General features: G+C 35.7%; 1 long non-coding RNA gene across 3 annotated transcripts in view; it reads right to left on the bottom strand.

Moving 5' to 3' along the window:
• Positions 1 to 10,643: 10,643 nt before the first annotated feature.
• The window catches only part of LOC121418622, an 83,069-nt gene continuing 67,853 nt past the window's right edge, over positions 10,644 to 25,859 (bottom strand). For all 3 annotated transcript variants that reach the window (XR_005970490.1, XR_005970492.1, XR_005970489.1), the window contains exons 4-5: positions 23,772 to 23,813; positions 10,644 to 10,941 (exon numbers count right to left, since the gene is read on the bottom strand). This is a non-coding gene — a long non-coding RNA (uncharacterized LOC121418622). The remainder of the gene's footprint in view (positions 10,942 to 23,771; positions 23,814 to 25,859) is intronic.

The raw sequence follows: 25,859 nt of genomic DNA, 5'->3' as shown, positions 1-25,859 counted from the left end.
TTCTTTCAAAGTAGTGATTAATCACTTACCATCAGGTTACGGGCCCCAGGGCTCCCTAACACAAAGGTTTGCAATCAATCGCTAAATACCAATGACCAATCAAGATCATGATCATTGCATGTGGACTCTATTTAAGATACTGCCCGGGAACCAATCGACGCGGATCTTTCATACTTGCAATTATTCGCAAACCTTTGTGTTACGGAGCCCTGGTGTCCCCTCTCTTACAGTCTACTGGTGTCTCATAATCTAGCATACTTTGGGTTTAATAACTAAAAAGCTGTTAGCACAAACCAACATAAAAACTGACTCCTTTTACACCGTTCCGCCACACATGTAAGCCGCATCTAAATCTCTAAATCAGCAATTGCCAACTGTGCAAACGAGGCGTACGAAATGGGCTATGCCTGGGTGCATCCAAGAGTCGATAGCTCAATGAGATAGCTTATAAGATAACCCAGATATACTTGATCCCAGCCACTCTGGTCCACTTAGAGGCATTTGCGGAACTGATGCCATCGTTCCTTCAGGTGGCGGCCTAGAAAAGCTTGCTAACATTCTAGGCAATACATTGATATCTTCAAGGGGCCTTAAGCATTCTCAAAGTCTGCCCCCAGTGGTAGGAGTATCGGGAATACCTTATCTTATCCAACAATAATGTTACATCCATACAGTGTAAAAAAATGTTTAAAATTTAAGCATGTTGTTTAAGCCTGCCACTCTAACAACTTTTGTTTACTTTTAAACATTTATTTAAATTCTTAAACAACTTGCTAAAAAGTTTAAACAATTTGTTTAAAAACTTAAACAATAGTTGTTTAATGGGCTTACAGAACTTAAACAGCGTATAGCAGAGGGTAGTGCAATCTATCTGTTTGGATATACATGTTTCTTCCCAACTGTAATTGAGTGCTACACACAATCAGAATATCTTTATTGTTGTCATGAAATCTCAATAAGATTGTGCAAGATGAGCACCAGGATGGGATGACGTTCTGAAGAATGTTAAAACAAGACTTTACTAATCCACATACAACGTATGGAAATGGGACATTATTTTCCACATCTCAATTCTCTTATATGAACATTCAATTTGTCAAAGGGCTGTTATGTTTAAATGCATATACGTTCACACAAACAATATATTGTAATATGTTCTGTGAAAATACATGTACAATATATTGACGGATAGTTTTTAACAGAGCTGCCAGGAGAATTTCAGGTTTTGAAAACCCCACAATTAGCATTTTGATGAAGAAATAATAAAAAAAAGAAATACCATAGGACAGCACAAAAAAAAACTTCACTTCAGATATCAGAATTTTGCATGAACCCGTCAGTATTCTCCACATCATTCATTACTATATACTGAAAATTGGTACTAGTTGGCAAGTAGGTTTAAGTGATAAAAGTGTTCAACACCAAACGAAAGTATTCTACTTGCAACTGATTGGCTTACGGAGACCCCAATAACCCCTTAGCAGTTACACTTATCTGTGTTATAAGATATGCATTTCAAGCAACATACTCTTCTAATTAAGAGAGTGCCACATTACTTTTATTTTGAGTTACATCACGAGTGACAGACAGCCCCAAGTGTACACCCTCATTAAGGAACATCAATACACGAAAGAAATCTGGTCCTGAAAGCTGTGACACTTGACTCCGAGCAGTCACGGTGTCCTTCTACCACGAGCCAAGATTAAATTAGAGACCGACAGCTCGGGTGATAATGTCATCTTTGAACATTACTCTACATAATCATCATTCAAAGTGCTTTTTGGTTAAGGTAAATGACAGTTATGATTTTATTTCAGATATGGAAAGTGCAACGAGGATGCCGATGACCGTATTTTCAGCGGCACGCAACGTTAACATGGTGATGCCTGCATTGTCCACTCGACTCCATTTTCAACTCAACCTTACAACAAAGATCAGTATGTTTACAGTTCTGTGAAAATGTCAAGTTACTATCATTGCATTACAACAGGTTTTGTAATGTCAAGATATTTTCATCGTTTCAGACATTTAGTTTCATTATTGGATATCTAAGATCTGTCTCTAGTATTGAAGGACTATGGTCATAACAGTCTTATTCAAAGGTACAAGTACATCAGACGGGTTTATTAGATTGGATTAAATACTGACCTAAATATGCCAATCAACCTAATAAATGATTCTACTTCAAAACAAGTCAGCTGGTTTCTATACCCTATATAACCCCCTCCCCCCTCCACCACCACTTTGTCTCTTGTTATGTCTGTCTGCTTGTCATCCTGTCTGTCCATCTCTCTTTTTTGTCTGTCTCTCTTTCTTCCTCTGTCTGTCCATCCCTCTGTCTTTCTGTCTGTCTCTCCCCATCACTCTCTGTCTGTGTCTCTCTATATCCTTCACTTTAGCCTTGCTCCCAACTTTCTGTTTCAAGCTACGTATTACTGCGTTATATTATTATTATATTATTATTATTATTACTAAGAGGGAAAAAATCACCATATGTATTTTGGCTAGTTGATACTAGCATGAATCAAGGAATTGTAAAGTTAGTTTTTAAAGGAATTACCAAATATGAAATTACTTGTATTTTGCAATACCTCCGTCCTTCCAACCCATCTTCTTCCACTTTTTTCCTCATCATTCTCAAGATTCGCTTTCTTTCCTCTCTGTCTCTCTTTTTTTCGCACATTCTATCCATCTTTCCTCCTTCAATAATGTCAGACATCTTCCTTCAATCTTACAACATAATACACCTCTTAGGTCATATACCACACCCCTTTTCCTCCCTCCCTCTCATTTTTCCTCCTCCTCCTCCCCCTTCTACATCCTTCTTACTCCCCTTTCTCATGCTCTATTCTAAAGGTTATTTGCACTCCAGAATAAGAAGAGCAACTCTAACATCATGAATTATCTATTGATATCATGGTACAGCCATAATCATCTAAGTGTACTCTCGGAGCAAAATAGATGAGGTTGTCATTTACCTGAATAATAAATGCAGGATTAATCATTTTTGACCTTTTACCAAATTCAGTGACTCTGAAATGAAAACAACAGTATGAAAAATGGATTCTGTTCCATTTTGTAGCGAATATGCTGAAATATATCAACATAAATTATTAGATAACGATGACTATTGCAGAAATGAGTAATAATGATATCAAAAGACCTTATGTATAAATATGAATACATAAGCTTAGTACACTGTACTAATACAAGGCTGCGTTCATACAAGCTTGCATTCACACAAAAAAATCCTACAAAATTCAAAATGGTCTACTGTCATGTATTTTGGGATTAAAAGATATTGTTAATTTATTTATTGATGGTTTATTCAAATGCTTGTGTAGATACTGTACGTTATCAAATGAAAATATGAACACACCATTCTAGCATGAAAGACTGTGTTCACACAAATATGGTAGTTGAATTTTCCACAGTTGAATTTCCCAGTTAAATATCATTGTCTTTGGAAATAAAATGCTATATTCAATGAATTCAAGTTTTGGATGATTTCCACAATTACATATAAAAATCTCAAGAAGATATAAACATACAATTATAGTAGTATAGTAGACAAGGTCGCGTATATATATGTTTCAAATTTAGTCATTTTTATAATTTTCATAAAAAAACAATTTCAATCAATTTTCATTGATTTACACTAAGGATGATTCCTACAATTATGAATAAATAAAATTTAGTTATCTCATGAAGATATGAACGCATACTAGTAGATTGAGCATACTATGATAGGCAACGTGGCACATATGCTTCAAATTGTTTGTCCATTCTCATAATTTTGAATAAAATGCAAGAATCAACAGGGCTCTCAGTTTTTGGAGAAAACAAAATTCCCTGATGCAGTCTAAAAATTCCCTGATAAATATTTAAACCCATTCGCAGTTTTGCATGTTTTCTAAGTTGTCGCAGTGAATTACATGTATTTCAGTATAAAATACCAATAATGTAAAACTAAGTTAGTGCTGTTACACTGGCATGTAATGACCTCGCTTCTCCCCATACAGCCAGCCTTTCCTCACCTTATACAAAAACAGGTTGATATGCAACCAAATATAACAGATTCGGACTGACTACTTTTGGGCTGACCAGAATTCCCTGATTTTTCCCTCATTTTAGGCATTTCCCCCTGATTTTAGGTATTTTTTATCTTATTCCCTGACTGGAAAAAAGTAAAATAATTTTCGTGATTTCCCTGATGGGCTGGGAACCCTGGTCAATGAATTTCTGGTTTGTTTCTACAAATGAATTGGAAAATATTTTCAGTAATCTTTTGTAGATGTGAATGCATTAGTTAAATAAATTTTGAAATTCAAATTTATTCAGTGTACTTCCATGTCATTGGGATCGAAAAGATGATTCTGACAACCGAATGCAAAAAATATCTCTGAAATACAAATAAAGTTAATGATAATAATATTCCGCCTAAATAACGTTTGAACAATACTGTAACTCTTAGAGCTTTACAGATATATTACTACCCCAGTAATTGGATCCTAGCTTGCCCACATACATTGCATGAACTTTCTACACTCCCTGGGGAGCATTTCAACTAAAGTTTCACACTAAATTGCGAGGCAAACCACATAGGCTTCCACATACTACCAGGTACCAAGTTAATACCTGGGTGAAGAGTGGCAAATGTGGATTGACACCTAGGCAAAGGACAAAAGGCTGCAGTGGGTTTCGAACACACGACCCTCTTACTACAAGGCAAGAGTCAGAACAACTACACCACGATAGCGTAAATTGTATTTGTCACTTGAAGTCTTTGTATACCTTGCATGAAATAAATTACCAGTTCACGAGACACAACCAAAATCAAGGTCACATGTCATTTAAGAGTGGATAAAGCATTTGACAAGATGATTTACAGTACAATCAACCAACTGTCACCAAGGAGGATAATGTCTATACTTTATACAGACTTAATGCCTTTTGCAAACAACGAGGTGAATAAAAGGCAATTATCACTTTGTAATTAGGATACTGGTGGTTGTATGCCTTTTGATTGGATAGCCTAGAACGGACGACCCCTCGATTTACCCCACACAGAATACATATGACAATGTTAATTATACTACTGCATGCCAATGGGAAGAACAAGGATGCCTAGCCTCAAAGGGGGGGGGGGCACTCGTGTTTAATGCGGTAAAGCGACATGTCACTTCTTCCTTTTTCAGAACTCAATATCAGTTCTCTTGATACTCAATTCCAGGTTTTGCGAGACACACCCACAACCAATTATAATTATACCCTTATAGGCTATCATTAGGGTAACCTGGTTCATATCCCTGTTTTACAAGTGGAACAAAGCTTCAAAAAAAAAATCTCTATTGACCAATCAAATTGCTAGATGTTGGAAGCTTGTAACCTTAGCTGGTGATTATCAGGTTAATGTAACAAGCTTTAAATACTGGGCACAAACCTCATACACAGGAAGAAAAAAAATCTGAATACTCTAATCACAAGAAGCTTAGAAGTAAACTTGCAAGTTCATTATATCAGTTGACATTTGCCATTATCTAAAATGTTTGAAACAAAACCGGTATTGAATTGCACTGACGTACACAGGGGACACCTAGCTGCAAAAACCATGAATAAATAGAGGGTGTGGATGAATATTTGATGGCGGGAGAACTGATTTGACTCGGTAGAAACATGTAGATGTAACGGGAGCATCTCCCAGCATCCCTCTCGCAGTACAGCAGGGCTGAAAGGCAATGAGCGATCACCTATCTGCAAAACTGTGATGGCAGCTTAAGTTCATGTCAGATAAAATGGGCTTGGCCCTACATCAGCCATTAGGAACTACCTGCATGAGATTGGTGGTACCTCATTGATGTTACTTATTGCACATGGGGTAACAGAAAGGAGTTTATGCAGTCACATTTAACCCCCTTGTCTTCTCTCTAAAAAGTATTTGTTTGACATGTAATGAAGTCAGTGCCCAACACTCTCCACTTACTTTTTTAATTCCATTTATCTTTCTTATTTAATTCTACTGTTTTACATAAGTACATATGGATATGCTATGCTCTGTGTAATGTGCTATATAATAAGTTAATATTTTTACTCAATTGGCAGAGGTAAATATGGCATCATATTTTTGTGATAGTCAAAAATTATGAGTCACTGTGATTACAATAGTACAAATCACTCCTGAGCTGTGCCTCTATGTGAATAGCCCTTGTTTGGGGTAACTCTTGGCTAAATTTTCAAGCAGAAATTATCATGACAAACATGTAATAGTAGGGCAGGGCAATCACTTATCAGTATGCGATCACTCAATGTTTTACCGAGACTAAAGGGAGTAAAAATAGCAGTAATGCTCCTATTAATGCTCCTGTTACAGAAAAGTAGATACTCAGTAAAAATGAATACGAACTTCAGCACACATTGGAATGATTCTCAGAAGCTTCAAGTTATGTGCAGCCTTTCATTGCACCAAGCACTACCGGTAATTCCCACAAAAGCTCTTGATATAATACCAAAGCCATAAATAGTACGTCTGTCTGCCTCGCTTGCCAGTTAGAAGCTTTTAACAGAGATAAAGGGGAAACACAAGACATCGACCATAATGGTGCGTAATTTGAGAGTCGACTAATTCTAAAGAGTAAGCCCCAGATTACGGCTCACTTCGAAATGTAAGAGAAACCACTCAAAAGAAAGTTCCGACTCTAAGAGAAATGAAGAATTCCAGGTTGGAGGGAAGTGATTGGCATGGTCCATGGACCATCTGAAAACGGAGGACAAGCAGAATCAATATTTTTCTTGACAAGCCCCCTTGAGACATTCAACTAGCGCTGCTTTATTTTGATTGAGAGTGACCGAGACTGACTCTCACTTTCCATTCATTTGAGGGTCAACAAGTGTCATCCCCCTCCCCCCCTGAACAAGATTATCATCCATTTAATATTTCAAAATTATCAACTTTGCAGTTGGCCTTGACTTCATATTTATTAAATATTATTATTATCATTATTATTTGCAATTCAAACACTTTACATGTTAAAAAAATGCAAGATAAAAATGCACAATTAGAAAACAAAAATTACAAACAACTTCAAATAATATAAAACACAAAATACAGACATTTAAAACAAAATCAATTTCAACCTCGCCAAACAAAATTTGTTAATATAGAGCATATTTCTAATGAGGAGAATGACGATCATGTAGTCGTCAAATCAATATCCAACTAATTATGATCAAAATCTACAAATAAAATGCAGAAAAGGGTAACAACGCGGAATAAGATAAATTTATTGTAATTGATGCCTTTGATGATGGCACTATCACAAGGATTCATCTTTAGAACTGACATGCAACTACTTCTTTTTCCTACTTGCTCTTTGTGTATGGTGGTGAAGTTCAAAGTAAACAAGTGCTTTATCATAGTGAGGGAATGACAAATAAGCTTTTCTTTGTGTTCTTAATATGACCCACAAAAATTCCATAATGTACATTAAGCACCCACAAGGCAGGCTGACGGCCTCTCGTGCCATTTTCATCTCAATAAAAAAAAGTGCTCAGTCCCAGATACCCTATTCCACGTCTTCTATATATGTCTACCGATAATCCTGTTTGCACAGAAGCTGTAAAGGGGGTTATTTAACATGGATATCGCATACGAGGAGTGTGAAGGCGGACAATTATACAGGGGAAATCCCTCTCAACCTGTGAAAGCAAAGCACTTGAGAGTTATAAGGCAATCAAATGGATTAAAGACGCAGACGCTGGAAGGCATGGCCTTTACGAAAAGACTTCTGAAGAGTTCAGCAAGCAATCCCACAAGCCAAGGCCATTGGTATCGCTTAATTATTAACAAAGCGTATGCAGAAAAGGGGAAAATGGATGAAAGGTAATTTTTGTAAAAGACTTTCTATTGTGCTGGAATGATTACTTATGTATATCAATGATAGTAATAATTATAATGCCTTCTTTGCCCAGGGTAGCCATTTCAGTTCTAATGAACTGTTCTCTAATGTGCCCTGCATAACATAATGATATCATTACCCCTTGCCATTCTAAAATGCAGAGTGCCTGGCTAGAAGGCAGTGCTTCCCTTTTTCAATCTTTGGTATGAATCAATAGAAAATATTGACTCTATGGTTTTTTTAACGGAGAAAGGGAAACTAGAACATATATGTGACTTCTCGAAAACATGACATATATATCGGTGCATAAAAATAACGAATTGGACTGCAACAAAACACTTTCGACATAAGATCATCTCCTCTGTGTACTAATTTGAAGGTATTTGTCGAGACGGTGCCTATAAGGAATGATGGATCCACTGACAAGGGTAATATTAGTTATATGTAAAAATACTATATGCAAAGTATAAAGCACTATATAAATGAAACTTTTATTATTTCGATTATCATAAAACCATAAGAAAGTATGATACTTACACTAAAACATGATACAAGACTGCCATCCATCCTGTGGGTCTCTCTAGAAAGTTATATATCCTTGTTTGTACTTTCCTAAATCTTGCATCTCTCTTGGAAACCCTGTAATTAAGTGGCTTTCCCAGCAGGCTCATCCGCTGCTGGGCCAGCCTGGCATGGCTGCTCGATGACCTCCCGTTCATCTTATTGAACTCCTGTTTGACTTTCTTACGCATCTCCGAATGTTCGTCATCGTCGAAGTCGTCTTCGTCCTCGTCCGCCACTCCCAGGAAGCCCACCCTGGCCCGCTGGGGCCGGCTGGACAGCGCAGACTTGTTGAGCTTCTTGGCGGTGGTCGTGGTCGTCTCGGTAGGGGCGTCATAGTCCGCTTGAGTGTCACTGCTGCCGCCCGGGTGAAGGGGTTGCATCTCTGTTTCGTCGACACCGCTATCGGCAGACATTTTGACAATGCACGGTCGAGTGTCCTGTTGGGTGCCAGCTTGAACTGGTTACCCTCCACATCGGATGCAGAAAAATGGCTCGATTCCTCAGCAAAAACTAGGAAGAGGAAACTACTTTATTGTGTGCCACAGCACTGTCCTTGCTCCAACGACAAGTTTCTAAGTTTGATGATTGACTCTATCATATATCAGAGATTTCATATTCAAATTTATTAGTCACTACAATAACTTCATCCTGTGTTCCCTCTTTCCTTCAGGTTGAAAGATACTTGTGTAATTCCACAGTAATTTGGTCAGTCTTCTGATGTAGAGTATCTGAAAATAAAAATCACCATGGCATTATTGAAGATAGCATTTTGTTTTTCTCTACGCCTAAAGTCATTACCACTAAGAAAGGGAAGCAGGTTAAATAAGATGCTATCAGGCTGACTCAGACTTCGAGACTATGAGAATTCTCTGATTGGGAAATTTACCCTGATCTACCCTTATCACAAAATACCAGGTGGGCGTTTCATAAAGCTGTTCGTAAAATTACGAACGACTGTACGCACGACTGGACCATGTTCTTAGGTCATAACTCAACTACATAGGGGTATCACATGGCACAAGAAAGGATCACCGATTGTGCATAAAATCATTTGTATTTTAAAAAATGCTTTATGAAACCCCATCTGGTATTTTTGCCAGTGCATGCGAATCAAAATTCCTTGATATGTCAGGAGTTAGAAAGAGGATCGGAAGTGTGCTGTGTCCAGGACATGGAAGACAGGAAGGACAAGTGGACAGGAAGGTTGAGTTGAGGATGGAGGGATACACTAAATCAGGCAAAGTGGAGGGAGGGGGTAAGGGCAATTGGCTGCAAGTGTGAGGTGATTCTAGCCACCCCCATTCAAGGATGCAAAACTGGGTTTATAACTCTGTTTGATGACGATTCCCTAAAGAAAATAAATGCTAAGTAGTAGGTACATATCAAAATTATGAAAACTTTTACATGGACGTTTCCAAGGTTTTTGGTATTTTGGCAGCATGACAGCAAATTATGAGCATTTTCCTATCACAGTATTTAAGTATGCTGAGCACCTTGAGGGGCTTCAGTTGCTTGCTTAATGATCACAACTATGAAAGCTTTATCATAAAAGGGCCTTCCTTGGGTTGGCATGAATGCAGAAAATCACTACTGCTTATTTTAATGCCTGGGTCCCATAACACAAAGATTAGCAATGATTGTACGCTTGATTTCTACGATTGATTGTACATTTTAGTCTATGGAATCAATCGTAGAAAAATGTTCTACGATCATTGTTAAGTTTTGTGTTATGGGCCCAACAAGGTCTTGTAAATTAATGGGTATTTCAGTCATAGAGTCATTATGAAAGCACCTAGAAAGTAAAACTGGATGGGCAATATTAATTACAAGAGTAGGACATTTTTAGAAGTGGGCCTGACAACAAATGCTAGCAACAGAGGTTAGTGAAACAGCAGGATTACCAGATTCAATCAATATGGCACTTGAAGAGACAGAGAGAGGGAGAGAAAGAGTACATTTTCATTTTTTTGTTCATTTTCTTTTTCTAAGGTTCCATGACATTTGTTCCGGCGACAATCGCTTCGGTAGAAAATCTGCACGTCAAGCCAAACATAAAACCCAAGCTCCAAAACTGAATAAACCCTATACCTTTATCTTTACAGTATTATGAACCAAAAGCTCTATAACAATCCTAGCTTTAACCTATGCCCTCTGATTAAGACCGGAGCAAATGTCACAGGAGCAAATGTCATAGAACCTTTTCTGAAAGAGAATATCAAAAGATTGCACAACCTGAGCCCCATCTCATAAAGCCTTGTTATAATAACTTATGCAAGATTTCTATGACAAGTTCACTATCAGCCAATAAGATCAATTGATTCCAATAGCTTTTTACTACCATTGCACATTTGCTATTATAACAAGTTCTATGAAATGGGCCCTTGTATCTTACTTGGGCAAAATAACTTCTTGAAGAATGAAATGTCCTTCAGATGATGTCCCTGTCCATGTGCTCGATCAAATATGAAATTGTTGAGTAAACCTGTATAAAGAGAAAAAAGGTAGAGAAAGAAATAGAGAGAGAGTAGGAAAGAGATGAAATGACAGGGAAGTGCATTTACAGAAAAGATAAAGAATGGGAGAGAAAAGAAAAGCCAAAATTATGTACTGAAAAATGAATTATTAAAGTGGACTTACATTTCAGTAACCCAACTGCCCCCCCAAAAAAAGTAAGTTATAAACACATACATTTCGGCCCTTGACTACAATATTTGTATTATTGTCATTTTATATATTTTGAAATAAATAAACAATGAATAGGTCTATACATCATGTTTGCACTAGACCACCAAGCATTTTAATTACAATTTTTTTAATTGCAATTTTAATTACAATTTTTGTTGGGGTGGACAAGTCCACCCCAACAAAAACTTGATTTGAATAAAAAGAGAAAAATTCAACAAGCATAACACTGAAAATTTCATCAAAATCGGATATAAAATAAGAAAGTTATGACATTTCAAAATTTCGCTTCATTTCACAAAAACAGTTATATGAACGAGCCAGCTACATCCAAATGAGAGAGTCGATGATGTCATTCACTCACTATTTCTTTTGTTTTTTATTGTTTGAAATATGAAATATTTTGATTTTCTCGTCATTGTCATGTGAAATTAAGTTTCATTCCTCCCTGAACACGTGGAATTCCATTATTTTAACATTTTGTGCTTCAGGCAAGGAGGTCCTAATCGTCAAATTCGTAAAAATTGAAATATTGTATAATTCAAACAATACAAAAACAAAAGAAATAGTGAGTGAGTGACATCATCAACTCTCTCATTTGGATGTAACTAGCTCGTTCATATAACTATTTTGTTAAAAATAAGCGAAACTTTGAAATGTCATAACTTTCTTATTTTACATCCGATTTTGATGAAATCTTCAGCATTATTCTTGTCTGATTTTTCTCTATTGATTCAAATCAACATTTTTCTGAGGTGGACTTGACCTTTAAGTTTGTAATTTGTAAAAAGGTACTTTCTGCAAATCATTCTAAGACTAGAAGAATATCTTACAAGGGTACACATTTGTGCACAAGATAATTTATTGGGTGAGCTCTAAAGCTGGTGAATGCTAATGTATTTACCTGATGAGAAGTGAAAAACCAACTCTTTTCAGAAATTAGAGATGAAAATGGAAAGGAAGAAAGAAAGAAAGTAAAAATAAGGAAAGAGGCAAGCAAACAGGCAGAAAGAGAGGCAGAGACAGAGGCAGGAAGAATAGAGACAGAAAGAGAGAAAGAGAGAGAGACAGAGACAGGGAGAAAGAGACATAAAGAGAGAGAGAGAAAAGGGGAGAGAGAGAAAGACAGACAAACAGACAGACAGAGTTGGCACCAGGTGATCAATGTGTTTAATGGATAAATTTTTTACCATTCCCATGAGCCTTTTTAGTTGCCTTTTGAACCTCTTTGCAACAATAATAATGATAAAAATACTAATTCCTCTAAAAAAAATGCATCGCCTGTTATCAATAAGATTGATTACAGCTTTGTATCTTAGATACATGAATTTCTGATAAAGGCTTAGACTAAACATACAGCGATAATGTACAAGACAAACAACACATGAAGACCAAACACACTCTCCTTGCTAGAATAAATAATATTATTCAAAGAGAGAAATGAAAAAGAGTTTCTTCTTTTGATAGGAAGACATCCTAAGCCCGTTAAAAGGTCTCTACGTCACTTTCACTTTTCCTCACTCTGTATCCTGTTTGTATTCAAGACATCGCTGGATGCCAGCACCCATCAAAGGCCGTCATGTCACTTGACGACCTACCGCTCGTTTCCCCCGTGGGAAATTCCGCATCAACACATTTTACGAAACATTTGAGGACTAATTCTTATCTGGAGGGCCCAAGTCTGCCCCTCGCATTGAATACAGGAGGTTTGCAGCCGTGACTACACATCCAAATCATCGTAAAATGGAAGGTTTTTCTTTATTCTTCTCCTTGACTCATCTGGTGTACCAGGATAACTTGAACCAAACAACGCTCTACTTGAGTACACTAGAATGTGACAAGATGCTTCGAGCACACGCCGACTTTCTTATTTGTATGTGATGTCATGTTCGCATGAATCCCTCTGATCCTGGCATCAAAAATATCTTTCCTACATTGCCAATTTGAATTATTCTCTTGAGCGATTTCAGGCCAAATACAAATAACTTGGGAATAACTCTGACTGACATGCAGACATGCGTTGAAGGTAATTTGCGATGTATTTCTCGGGGTTATGCCATTAAATCTTCTACATGAAATTAATTAGACAATGAGAATATAAATAAAAATTACAAAGCTAATCTTCCTACATTGTAAAAGAAATGAATGACTGCATCTAAACCCTTATTTTTAAACTCCAATTGCTGAATTGTTTTCACAGGACTTGGTAATGTTTAATAGAGTCTGAAAATAAGAATATTAATTTTCACTAGCTCTGTGAAATACTATATGACCCTACCAAAAATATAAATAGAAATAAAAATAATTAAATAACAATGAAAATAATAAAGTAAAAGTAAATTAAAAAAACCCCTCCTTTTAAAGTTGGATTTTAATCCTAATCTGTTAAATTATTATAAAAATTCTTCTGTGGAATTTCACCTAATGTAAAATTAGTCATGTTAAGGAGAAAATGTGATATCTACCATATTATTTGATTTCAGGGGTAGTTTCTTTCCCATGTCTTTTGCCTATTCAGGAATAAAAGACGGGCTATTGTTACTCAAAACACGTATTGCATTAGCTCAAAATCACGGCTGAGATTTACCGCCGTCGGCATCGACATGATCGTCATGAAAGACATCCCTGTCACGGGAAAACAAAAATCACATCATTTCATCCCCTCTCTGCTTCAGGAAAATAGATCAAAACATGAGTAGCATAACATCATCCTGTTGGTGCCTGGGTAAATCCCACGTATAACACCTTTCACAATAATATGGGTCTAGGGGTAATGAAGATGAAATGAGTTTTGATCAAGTTTGATAGTGTTGTCAGCTCTAGTTGCGCAAACAAGCCTCATTTCCACGTTCATAATCTGGTTTTTCTACAAGACCTGATTGCCTCAATTCGATCACGAATTTGCCCCACTGTATTCGGGGGTGACCCCACACTTCTGGCTTTAGGTCATCAACGAGCCATTGAAGAAGTAGAGTTGAAGCTCATCCAGGGCATGCGTTACATCAACATTTTCTTCTTTTTTCTCTTATTCTCACTCTCCAGCTATTTCTCTGGCATCCCCTCCCCATATTTCTTCCTACTTCTCATTCACTTTCTATTCCAGTGTGCCCACTATCTATTTCCTTTTATCTCATTTACTTTTAACTTGTTTGTATTCATTGCCATCGTTATTTTATTGTATCAAAAATGAAATGAAGAAAGGTTCTGTTGAAAAGATATGTACCTATATTTTCAGTAGTTTAGAATATTTTTCACTTTGATTTGTAATTGTGTAAAAATGTATTGCGACAAAAGCATTTTCTAACTATTAAACTAAACAATATTAATGGGGATATGGAGAATTCCCTCTTTTAATTGCATTTTACATGTAGAATATAGTGGTAGTGTATCAAACTTACGTATGACTTATACAGAATTCATGCAACATAATTGCTTTAGACCTTTATAAATGCATTTTTTCTAGAGGGTATTTGCATGGTCTATGGGATTACAAACCCATTACACGGTCCATTTAGAGAAAAATAAAGACATCAAAACAGAGATTGAGTGCAGGATGTATGAAGGCATAATTTCATTCCATATTGTAATAACTGCAGCATTGCCTTCACAAATTACATTTCAATGTCTTCTGTTAAAACAAAAGGTTACATTTTCCAGACACATAAAACTGAAGCTCAAGGAAAAAACAAATACCCAATTTTTACAAAACCCTGATGAGCATCATTCTTTAAAACCTTTTTAAAAGTTATGGAGCACAGTAAGCTTGTTGTGACAGATTCATATAGTTAGAATAATTATCTATATTTTTTTCAACATTCCTATATCGCAAGGTTTTAAAATGTTTTATAGCCTGTAACATGTACATCTCAAACTTGCTGCTATTTGAATATTTAAAAAAAATTCTTCTTATTTTCCTATTAAAAAACCCCAGATTTATTCAACTAAATTATAGAAATGCAAGCATTATTTTAGATAAACAGAACTTTGATATTCCAAGCTTATTTTTGTGTCTTTTTTTAAATTCAGATACCCCCTAGATGCCTCCAAGATTATTTTAGTGTCTTTTTTAAAATTTAGATACCCCTGTCAATTGACTTTTTGATATCCTTTTCAATTATTTTTTTTTGCTCACACATGCAAGAAAGAATCATAAAAGTTAAAGTTACACAAGATGAAAGAGGAAACTCTAAGCTTTACAATGAGATATTTGTGATTAAGATAAAGTACCAATGACTCTTGATTTCATATTTTCTGGGACACACTCTATAATTCACTAGTAACTTTAAGTCTATCGCGAATCATATACCACAATTTTTGATTGTCTATATTATTTGTTATTAGGTTATGATAAATCATCCATAATTCTTGTGTGTTTTTTTCTTAGATGCACTGCATTGCCTTATCTATGTGACAGGGCCCTTGTTTTCTTCTGCACCTACCAAACCAACATCGTAAAAACTGCTTGCGGAGGTCTGAAGCTCCAAGACTAATGATGTGATCATCAAACCAAGTTGCTTCTCTAAACAGCCATTACAAGTACTCTCACCTTAACTTTACATCCCTCTCGACTCTAGCCAAATAGCAGCCATATTACCAAGAATAAAGGGCACTAAGGGACCTCCCACACAGGATAAATAAATTCAAAGTGATATGAGCATAAAAAGGGTGTTATATTAATCCCTTCAAGGACTACGTTGAAATTTTTGTGCTTTGATGAGGTGATGTACATTCTTTCAGAGAAATACAAAATTAACACAATGAATAGTGGATAGGTTATCATTTTGGAAATTTGAAAACTAGGAATATTTAAAGTATGCTGAAATAGGCATAGGTAATGCATCTGGCAGACATCGGAGAAGAGGTCATCGGAATCTTTGATCGGAATCGGAATAGGTGAAAAAAATGCAAAATTAATGAACCAGTTAATAACAGCAAAGTGTAAGAATTTCACATTTCATATTGCATAAATTATCCTTAATACTTAAATAGTATAAATACAAAAATGACCCTCATCCCTCCTCCCCCCCAAAAAAAAATGAATAAAAAATACATAAATGAATGAATAGACAAAATTATAATAATGAAAGAATGAAATTCAACAAAAAAACTTTGGAAAAGAATAATTTTTTTAAAGAAGAACAAAGAGGAAAGGGGGAGGGGACAAAAAGGAAGAAACAAATCCATATCAGTACACGATATTTTTTCCACTATTCCTCATAAAATACATTTTTCTGCCATTTAGGAGCTAGCATTCAATTCTATAGACCAGTGACATACATATCTCAAAGGGCAAATGGAAAGGAGTAGCATGGACCTACTAGCAAATGGGAGTAGTATGGAAGCATTCTTGAGAGCTTATGCCTGAAAGCACTACATACTGATATGGAGCATAACCAATACCACTTGATCTACATCACCACCCAACATACGGGAACATCCAAAACAGGTGGGTGTTTCATAAAGCTGTTTGTCAGTTAAGAGCAACTTTAAGAACTACTCGAGAAACTTTCTCACTCGCTAAATAACTACCGATGAACATTTAATGGTGAACATCATTTACCAAAAGAAAGGATCACCAGTCGTTCTTAAAGTCACTCCTAACTTCCTTAAGCTTTAATATGAAACGGCCTCAAGCACGACTTCTTTGATCCTCATGTCAAGATGTCAACCTTCTTTGACCAAAAATAGGCCTATATTCTTAGAAGAAAATAAGAGTGACTCAAATGTATTTATACATGCAATATATTTTAAATTGTCCTTTTTTTTTGGGGGGAGGGCTTATTCTCACTGATTTAATTATGTACTGTATCTTCTGAAACACTGAAAAATTGTAATGTTAAACAATTACCAGTATGATATGTTTAATTATTGATATTGATTTAGGCATGTGTATGTTTTTATGTCTTTATCATTCCCATTTTTTGACAAAAAAAGAGGATTTGTTTAATTTTTCTCAGTGTAATGATCACTGGCACCAGCCTGTAGCAGTCGGATGACACATCAAATTGACACGGTATGGGACCAGAGCGATATGTGTGTCTGGTCACTGTGAAGGACCTTGCCGGCCCCAAACCAATCTTAGGTGCTCTTGCCCCATCTAAATATTATGCATAATACATAACTATAGCACATACTCCACGATCATAATTTTTTTTAACATGGTAACAACATACAAAAAAGGTATTGTCATATTCAAGCGTTGTGGCCCAGTGGATTAGTCTTCGGACTTTGAAACAGGGTCGTGGGTTCGAATCCCAGCCGTGGCGTAATTTCCTTCAGCAAGAAACTGATCCACAATGTGCTGCACTCAACCCAGGTGAGGTAAATGGGTACCGGTAGGAAGTAATTCCTTAAAAAGCTGTGTGCGCTATGAACGCCTAGCTTAGCCGGGTAATATAGGAGCGCCTTGAGCACCTAACAAGGTGGATATGTGCGCAATATAAATACCCTATATTATATTCGTAGCAAATAAGGTACAAATATGCACACAAAAAAAGAACAGCTTATCCTCAGCAAAAATGGCAACAAATGTGGCCAAAAAAAAAGAAAGAGAGAGGAACGGTTGGCATATGTTGAATACTGCATCCATTAATTTCTCAATTCATATGTTGTCATTTTAGAGGTCCTGGCACATTATTTTATACATCCTTCTGATTTTTAAAATTATTCTGATAGTTATTTTCAACGATGCAAAATGATTCCTAAATGATTCAAGGATTTCTATTTCTTCTTTTTATCAAACTTTATACATAAACCAAATGTTATCATGAGGTGGTTTCAGACCGCCTCGAAGTTCGTCAGTTCCAGGTATTCTCTGATCAGGAAATTTACCTCCATCAGAAAATACCAGGATTTTTTGGAATGTGAAAGCAAACTACGTGAAAGAAAATATCTGCTAAATAGTAGGTACTTGGCGAAATTACGAGAACTTTTGCGGGGAATTTTTCCAAAGTCGCAGGTATTTAGGCAATGTGAAAACAATTTATGGGAACTTTTCACCCAGCGTGTCGTTGGGCGCGGACGCCGTGGGTGGCTGATGGGCTAGTGATTTTGAATCTCGCGCTTTGCCTGTTTATCAGACCATAGGGAACTTATCCCGAAGGGTATGTTTCGGGGCGGAGTGAATGCAGGAATGATTAATGGGTATTTTTTAGCCTAAGAAGTTCTCGTAATTTAAGTTAACAGGGATTCTTATGATCGAGGCGGTTTGAAACCACCCATGATGGACTTCCTGTTCAGTGCCCTTTGCTTATCTACTGGAACATCTAAGGTTTATTTTTCCAAATGCATTGATGCTTGGGGAGAGAAGTTTTTGTAGGACTTGCAGAATGGAGTTACATTTCCTGTATTTCGTTACAAAGATTTCACACAATGCAGCTGTCCTTGCAGGTCTATATTGCCGTTTGTCTTTCTTATGCCATCTACTGTTCATCATATATTAAATTAACCTTGGTTTCAACCTAGTATTGAATACAATGCACCCTACAAAGTAATGAGATAAATGAATCCGACTGAACGACTAGAAACTGAACAGGTTTTGCAGAGAAAGAAATGAAGACTTTGTAGATGAGATTTGATCTATTTCTCATTTAAAATTTACATCTAATATCTCATATGAAAAGTGAAAAAGGGGATTTTTAACTTTGATTTCATTTATTTATTAATTCATTAATTTATCTATGTATGCATTTATCTATTTATCTTTTTTATTTGTTTATTCATCTATCTATTAATCTATCATATTTGCTTATTTATGTATTTATTCATTCATTTATCCATATATTCATTAATTTATTTATTCATATATTTATTCATATATTTATTCATTTATTTATTTATCTATTTATTCATTTATTTATTGACTTATTCATTTATTCATGAGTGTATGTATGTATGTGTGTATGTATGTGTGTATGTATGTATGTATGTATTTATGTGTGTATGTATGTATGTATGTATGTATGTATGTATGTACGTATGAATTCGCTTATTCATTCATTCATTTATCTATTTGGGGGGAGGAAGGGGCTATGATTATTTTTATAGAAAGTGCCAATCTCTCGCTCAAATTATGAAAACTTAAAACATTTTTCAAAATTAGTATGAAAGTCTTGTATTTTCTGTAGGATGGATGATTCAAACATGATGTGAACAAGGTTGACAAGTGCTAGCTGGCAGCTACAGATAGATACCAATCACCGACACGCACTCCTTGCCAATAGCACTGTTTCAATTCTCTCATGATTTTAGTATATCCTCTGATTGCAGGTAACGCTTGCCTCAAGGTCCAGTCCGTGAAACAGTTCATCTTTCACGCTCACTTACAAAGATAACATGCTTCTGCCTCCATCATCAAAGAATCAATGATTCTTTACAAGCCTACATGGTTGCAGTTTTGAAAAGTCTACAAAAAAAATTGTTTCAAATTATGATATCTATATTTTGATGTTAATAGATGCTCTGAAATCTTATTTTTGAAATGCAATTTAAAAATATATTTTGTTTATGCTTGAGTGAACACAGGGCGTTTTTTTGGCAGAATAAGAGTAATATGATGATCAGACTTCCTCTTAACCTTTTCATTACATGTGCCATAATTTTCTAATCAAGCTGTCAAATTTTATTTACAAATCTATTTATTTACTTGAATTATCATTTAGACTTCTTTTACCTTTGAATTTTCCTTCATAAGAAAAGAAGAATTTTTGTCAACCCAAGCAAGAAGATTTGCATTATTAATTGGGAAAAACTTATAATTATTCAAATCATTTTATTATGTGAAACATATTATGTTATGGTACCTTTAAAAGACAATCCATTTTCAAGGGGTTATTGATTCCTTGACCAAGTTTAATTATATGCTTGACAGGACAAACAGAAAGGGATTCATGTCTTTCAATGGCAATGGTGTATTGAGTCACTTTTGATAGAGCTAGATATGGCAGATCAGGTAAAATGTATTAAAACGTTGTAAGGAGCGAAGCGAGCACGCATATATTCCCACTTTTGTCTTACAATATCAAATTTTGTGATAGATTTTGACATAATATTCAGAAAATAATTATATAATATTGACTGGCCTTGAGGGGAACATCAAATATATTGCCAGCAAAAGAATCATATTGGCCCGAGTCTTTAGACGAGGGCAATATGGGTCTTTTAAGGGCAATATATTTGATGTTCCCCGAAAGAAGAGCCAGTCAATATTTTTATTATCATCCAAATCAGATATCTAGAGCAAAAATCGTGATAATGGGGATATTTCTTTTTAAAATAGTTATATTGTGTCTTGTTAATATAAGGGTCTAGGCTCTGCACTTTACCATTATGACGTACTTGCAAGCGCTTGGATCCAGTGATGTCTTTATTATGACGTATATTGTTGGCGCGCAGATCCTTATGAAGCGTATCTCTTTATACGCATCCTCAAATGCCCGGATGTGAGACCAGGGAAAATACAAAGGTATATTTTGCGTCGTCTCTGCATGCAAAGTAAATATGCGCATTGAGACCGAGGAAAATACAAACAATATACCTATCCCTTCCCAATATTTATGAATCTAGCTCAATACGGTTTTGTAAATGACCAGCTCAGATGTCTGATACGGGTGATAATATATTTTACTTTCTATCTTTCCTTTTATTTCCTTATCACTTTGTTTTCGTGGTAATTATTTTTTAATTTAGGGGGTGGGGAGCATCCCCGAGCCCCCATCCATCTGCATAGCACTGTTCAAAAGGCACCATAACCTTTGTAGCACACAATGAAAGGATTTGAAAAAAAATACACGCTCTCCCATACTTTGAATAATAAACAATTGATTTTGCTTGAAGAAGGAATATTCAAAGCTAAAAAAGAACATATTAAAAAGAAACAACAGGACAATTCAAGCAAATATATAGATTTGAAAATGACTTTTGACCGCATAATTTAAAATCATAGCAAAGATAATGAAAAAGTGAAGGGGAAATCTACTGATTAGCAATAAGTCCGATCATCATATTTCTCATTTTATGCCAATTTGGCGCAAGCCTCCTTTATAACCCCAGACAAAAACATTCTGTGTTTGCTCAGAGCACCTATTAACACCAAAATCTAGACATCATAATTTGAAACAAAAATTTTACAGACTTTTCAAATCTGTTCCATTTTTTTTTTATATGCACTGTAGAGTCAACATGTCTACAGCTTTCCTAAAATGTACAATCGCACTAACTAATACACTTTGCTGGCTCAAATTATTAGGCAATCTTGGTAATCAATATAATTATGAAAAGTTGTTGTGTTTTCTTCAGTATAAGCAATGTGATGTGTATTCAAAGTAAAACTGAATGGCAGATGGAATGTAATAATTATGATACACACAGAGAATGCAAGAGAAATACTACATTTAATTGCTCAATTGATTTTTAAATTATTGTCTGAAAGTGCAATTATAGTATAAACATGGTGTGTATTCTGAACTCTAGGTATGCGAAGAGATTAGCTATGTCTGTTCAAAAATTTAAAAAAATGTGGGAGGCCAAACTCAACATAAATCCCTAACAGAGCAATACCTTTATTTATCTACATTTTTTCTTTTGGTTAACTAATAAAATCATTTAGAAAAGATATAGGGAAAATGATTTTGTATAGTGTTAAAATAAAAAAAACAAATATGTTAAGAAAATGTTTTCATTATGGGCTTTTCTTCCAATCATAAATGAAAGATTAGACAAAGGCCTCTGCCTCGACCTCAGACGCAATCCTCGGGTCAAGGCCGGTCGAGGCCAGGAAAATTTTAGGGTGTGCAAATGCCAAATGTTGTCAGTTTCTCAAAAATACAATTGAAACTAATAGAGAGAGAGAAAGAGAGGGGGAGAGAGTTAACTGGTGAATACGCCCATCCACCTGTATGAGTATGCTCTTCTTTCTTACTTGTCTTTCTATTTTGTTCTTGATGTCAAGCCAATTGATGCAGAGCAGCTGCATGCACTGCATGCACGCTGCACTGACAACGACATGAAGGAGACTCAACTTTGCAATGCATGTGCGCATGCTAACCCAAATGCTCGCACACCATTACGTCAATCTCTTGGTATTCTCATTTTAAAATTTACGTCCGGCCTTGGCCTTGTTCTCGGGTGGGTCAGCCTTGGCCTTGGCTATCTGGCCTTGTCCTTGTCCTCGGGTGATCCGGCCTAAGCCTTGGACAAGCCAGCCTTGGACACAACACTGATATTCATGAATACCTTTACAACAATCACATAATCAAAGCATTGTTCAACACAATGGCACCGTATATATATATATATAAGGATTACATGTCAATGGTAAGATACCATTCTTCACTTTATTGTTGCCAGGCACCATGCTAATTCAGAGAAAAGACTGAGTTGGCAAACAAGAATGATGTATTCTCTTACATCCGAGTGTAAGAAAAATACTCTGCAACCCCAACCAACCCTCAGGCACAAAGAAGATTTCTCAGAAGCAAAAAAGAACATTTTAGAGATTTTATCTTCCCTCAATCCTGGCTGAAAATCTGCATCGAAAGCCGAGACTGTGCCCTAAAAGACGTATTTTGTTGACTTGTAAGATATTATTGATTCTGTGGTTAAGATATTTTTCTACATGTCCATTTTAAAGGGAACGGTACTGCATGCATCTTTAAAGAAAAGCAGATGGAACGGACAATGTCAGTTTACGGTTTGTACGAACATTCAAGCTATCGAAAAATACACTCCAAACTTCAAGGGTTGAAAATGAATCCAGATTGGCTGTGAATATTGATCACCAGAATATTGGATTAATTTCCAATCTTCAGGAATAACTTTTAAATCTAAAATGATTTAAATTCAAATCTGTTAAATTTCAAATGTAAATCCTAAAGGTATAAATCTTAATCTATTCTTCGTATTGTAACTATGAAGCATTGAGTTGCATAATTAACATATTGCATAAATATGCTTTATATTTTTAAAAAATTTTGAGGAGTATTGTTTTCCATTTTTTGTTCTAACATGTTTTAAAATTATTCAAAAATCAGGGCATACCATATTCTTCGTAATAATGTAATCATTATTTAAACAAACAAAAATCTTAATGTCCTTCATTTTCTAAAAAAAAATGTTGTTTTGAGACTCCATTACAAACTGATTTTCCGACTGTATTTCCGGACTGACTGCATCACATATATTTCAAAATAAAACTTAACACATTAAAATGATTATCTGCATAATAGATCAGGATGGTATAGGATCTTTGGAAGAAAGCAAAGTCTACTGATAACTTTGACAGATGATTTTATTTGGTGTTGGAAGAAAATGAATGATGAACTAGCTACATCTTACCAAGGAACTGGTGTAAATGGCCAAAGGACACTTCTAAGACATCAATCATGCCTTTGTCAGGAATAAAATTCTCATATTTTTGTGAGTTTCATGATGGAGGGTTACCCCACTTCAAACAAAATTGGCTGAAATTAATGCTGAACAAATGTTTTATATTTACAGAATAAGCTTTCCACAACACTGGAATAAAGACTTTTCTTTAAGTGCAAAAAATATAATTGTTAAACTTAGATATTGATCTGCAGGAGAAAGCCATCAAACTGTGAACTTTATCAAAAAGAAAAAAAAAACACTTACCTTGACTTCTATGCAGTATTGAATTTCCTGGTCTGATCTGGCCTGCAAAATTAAAGAAAGCATAAATCATATCAACAATGTTCTGCCAACAAATCACACCCGTGCTTTTAAAAAAGTTTTTATGCTAGAAAATAATCTGTGATTGCTGTATACATATCCATATTAGCTAACCAAGGTTTTCACCTACAAATTTATAGAGATGGTTGGAAAAATTTCCCCACATCTTACCCACAGGGGGGGGGTTCAGGGAGACAAAAACTGAACGTTTCTGACCAGCAGTGACCACTGTAATGATCTATGAATAATTCTCGAACCAATGAAATATATTCTTCAGAAAAGGTTTAAAGAGTAAAGTTGTATACTATAGGGTGTTATGAAACACAATAATCAGGTTTCGTTAGGCCAAACTACATGTAAAACTAATCAATTGGCAACTAATTTATAGACTTTACTCTTTCGAAGTCCGGGTACCGAACATCGAACACTCATTGGCAATAGTTATCCAGTGAAGGGTCTGGACGTGAGGCTAGGCCCGAAAGTAGTCTCAGATTGAATGTCTATGACGGTGTTATTTGGCGGCTAATTGAGCTAGCGTTAGTGAGTAGAGCTAAGACAAGTTGGATTGCCATGCTTTTGGTGTGAACTGTGCGTGGGAGTATCAGCTTTGGGCGAAAGGTGCCAAGGGATTGGACAGCTTAGTCTCTAACTCAAGACTCTCGGGTGATTCTCGGAGATGTTTCTAGGCCATGGATGTTGTCATAGATAAGAGAAAATGTAACAATATGATATAAGGGTATATTATGGCATTGCCTTTTGTACGAAGTTTTTTGGCAGCACATCTGAGTATTTCAAATCAATAGAAACAAATCACATTGCATTCTCATCTTAAAACATTCTGAAGAAAAATACAATTCGCTTCATAGTAAAACATAGCTTAAGTCATAGTGTCTTCTACTGAAGACTAACCAAGAAAGAAAAATAAAGTTAACAGTGCTTGCATTACTACCACATACGTTACACAAATAAAAACGACAAAGTGATGTAGCATCACTAAAAGCAAGATATTTGCGGAGCTTTCTCTGATAAAATTATATATTGAAAAGAATGGGGAATATATTATTATTCAAAACTTGTATCGAATGTTTAAGGGGAGTACACAAATGAAACAGTAAACAAATGACTTCAAGCTGCTAACTATCTTAAACCAGTGTATAAAAACACCTGTTCACATCAAACTTGTAATAACCAAAATGGAAGGGTACGCGATCTAAACCTGAAGGAAAAATGTGAACATTCATTAAAGTACTTATTATCTAATGCTGATGTAGAAATAGTGTATTGAACTTGTATACAATGGTCAAGTGATATCACATAGATTGCTCGAATGAAGGTTTATGAAATTTCTTTGAAGGAGATATTGCAAAAACAACTTTATCACATTTTGGAATTTCTTTTGGTTCTGAATGTTAGCTATCTAGAGCTGATATGAAAACAGTCCACAACATTCGCTCCTGTGACAATTGCTCTTACTGAAAATCAACAGTTATGACGTTAAACACAATTCCAAACCTAACTCTAACCTTATTCATAGTCCTTGCAGCATTCTTAAACAAAAACCCTGTCATGACTCCAACCCCTGCCAATAATCTTGAGAGAAATTAGCGTAGGTGCTATTGTCGCAGGAGCACCCACGCCTCGCGACTCTGCCTTTTTAAAGCACAGTTGAAGCGGGCTCAATGACTCCCCACATGGACACACTTAACCTTCATACCCCATTGGGGAAGATGCTATCCATATGGATTCTAAAGAATGTTGCCTCAATGAATATATCAATCAATGATTGCATTCAATTTATGAGCAGGAATCGAGTATTCATACCGGTATGTTTTGCAATTACAATTTTTATGACCTTTATCTGCCCACGCACGGATTGCATCGGCAAACAAGCTTTGCTGGGAGCATACATCAAGTGGCTAGCAGGGCATGTATGATGAGAGCCTCTGATAAATGTTCTGAAACATTCATGGTCCTTGGATATGAATATCTTAATAACCGCAGGGAAATCACATAATCATTTGCATCGCTCCT

The sequence above is a fragment of the Lytechinus variegatus genome, chromosome 1 (assembly GCF_018143015.1).
Source record: "Lytechinus variegatus isolate NC3 chromosome 1, Lvar_3.0, whole genome shotgun sequence".
In the NCBI taxonomy this organism is placed as follows: Eukaryota; Metazoa; Echinodermata; class Echinoidea; order Temnopleuroida; family Toxopneustidae; genus Lytechinus; species Lytechinus variegatus.
Note: the sequence above shows the minus strand (reverse complement) of the source record. Positions and strands in the feature narration are given on the sequence as shown.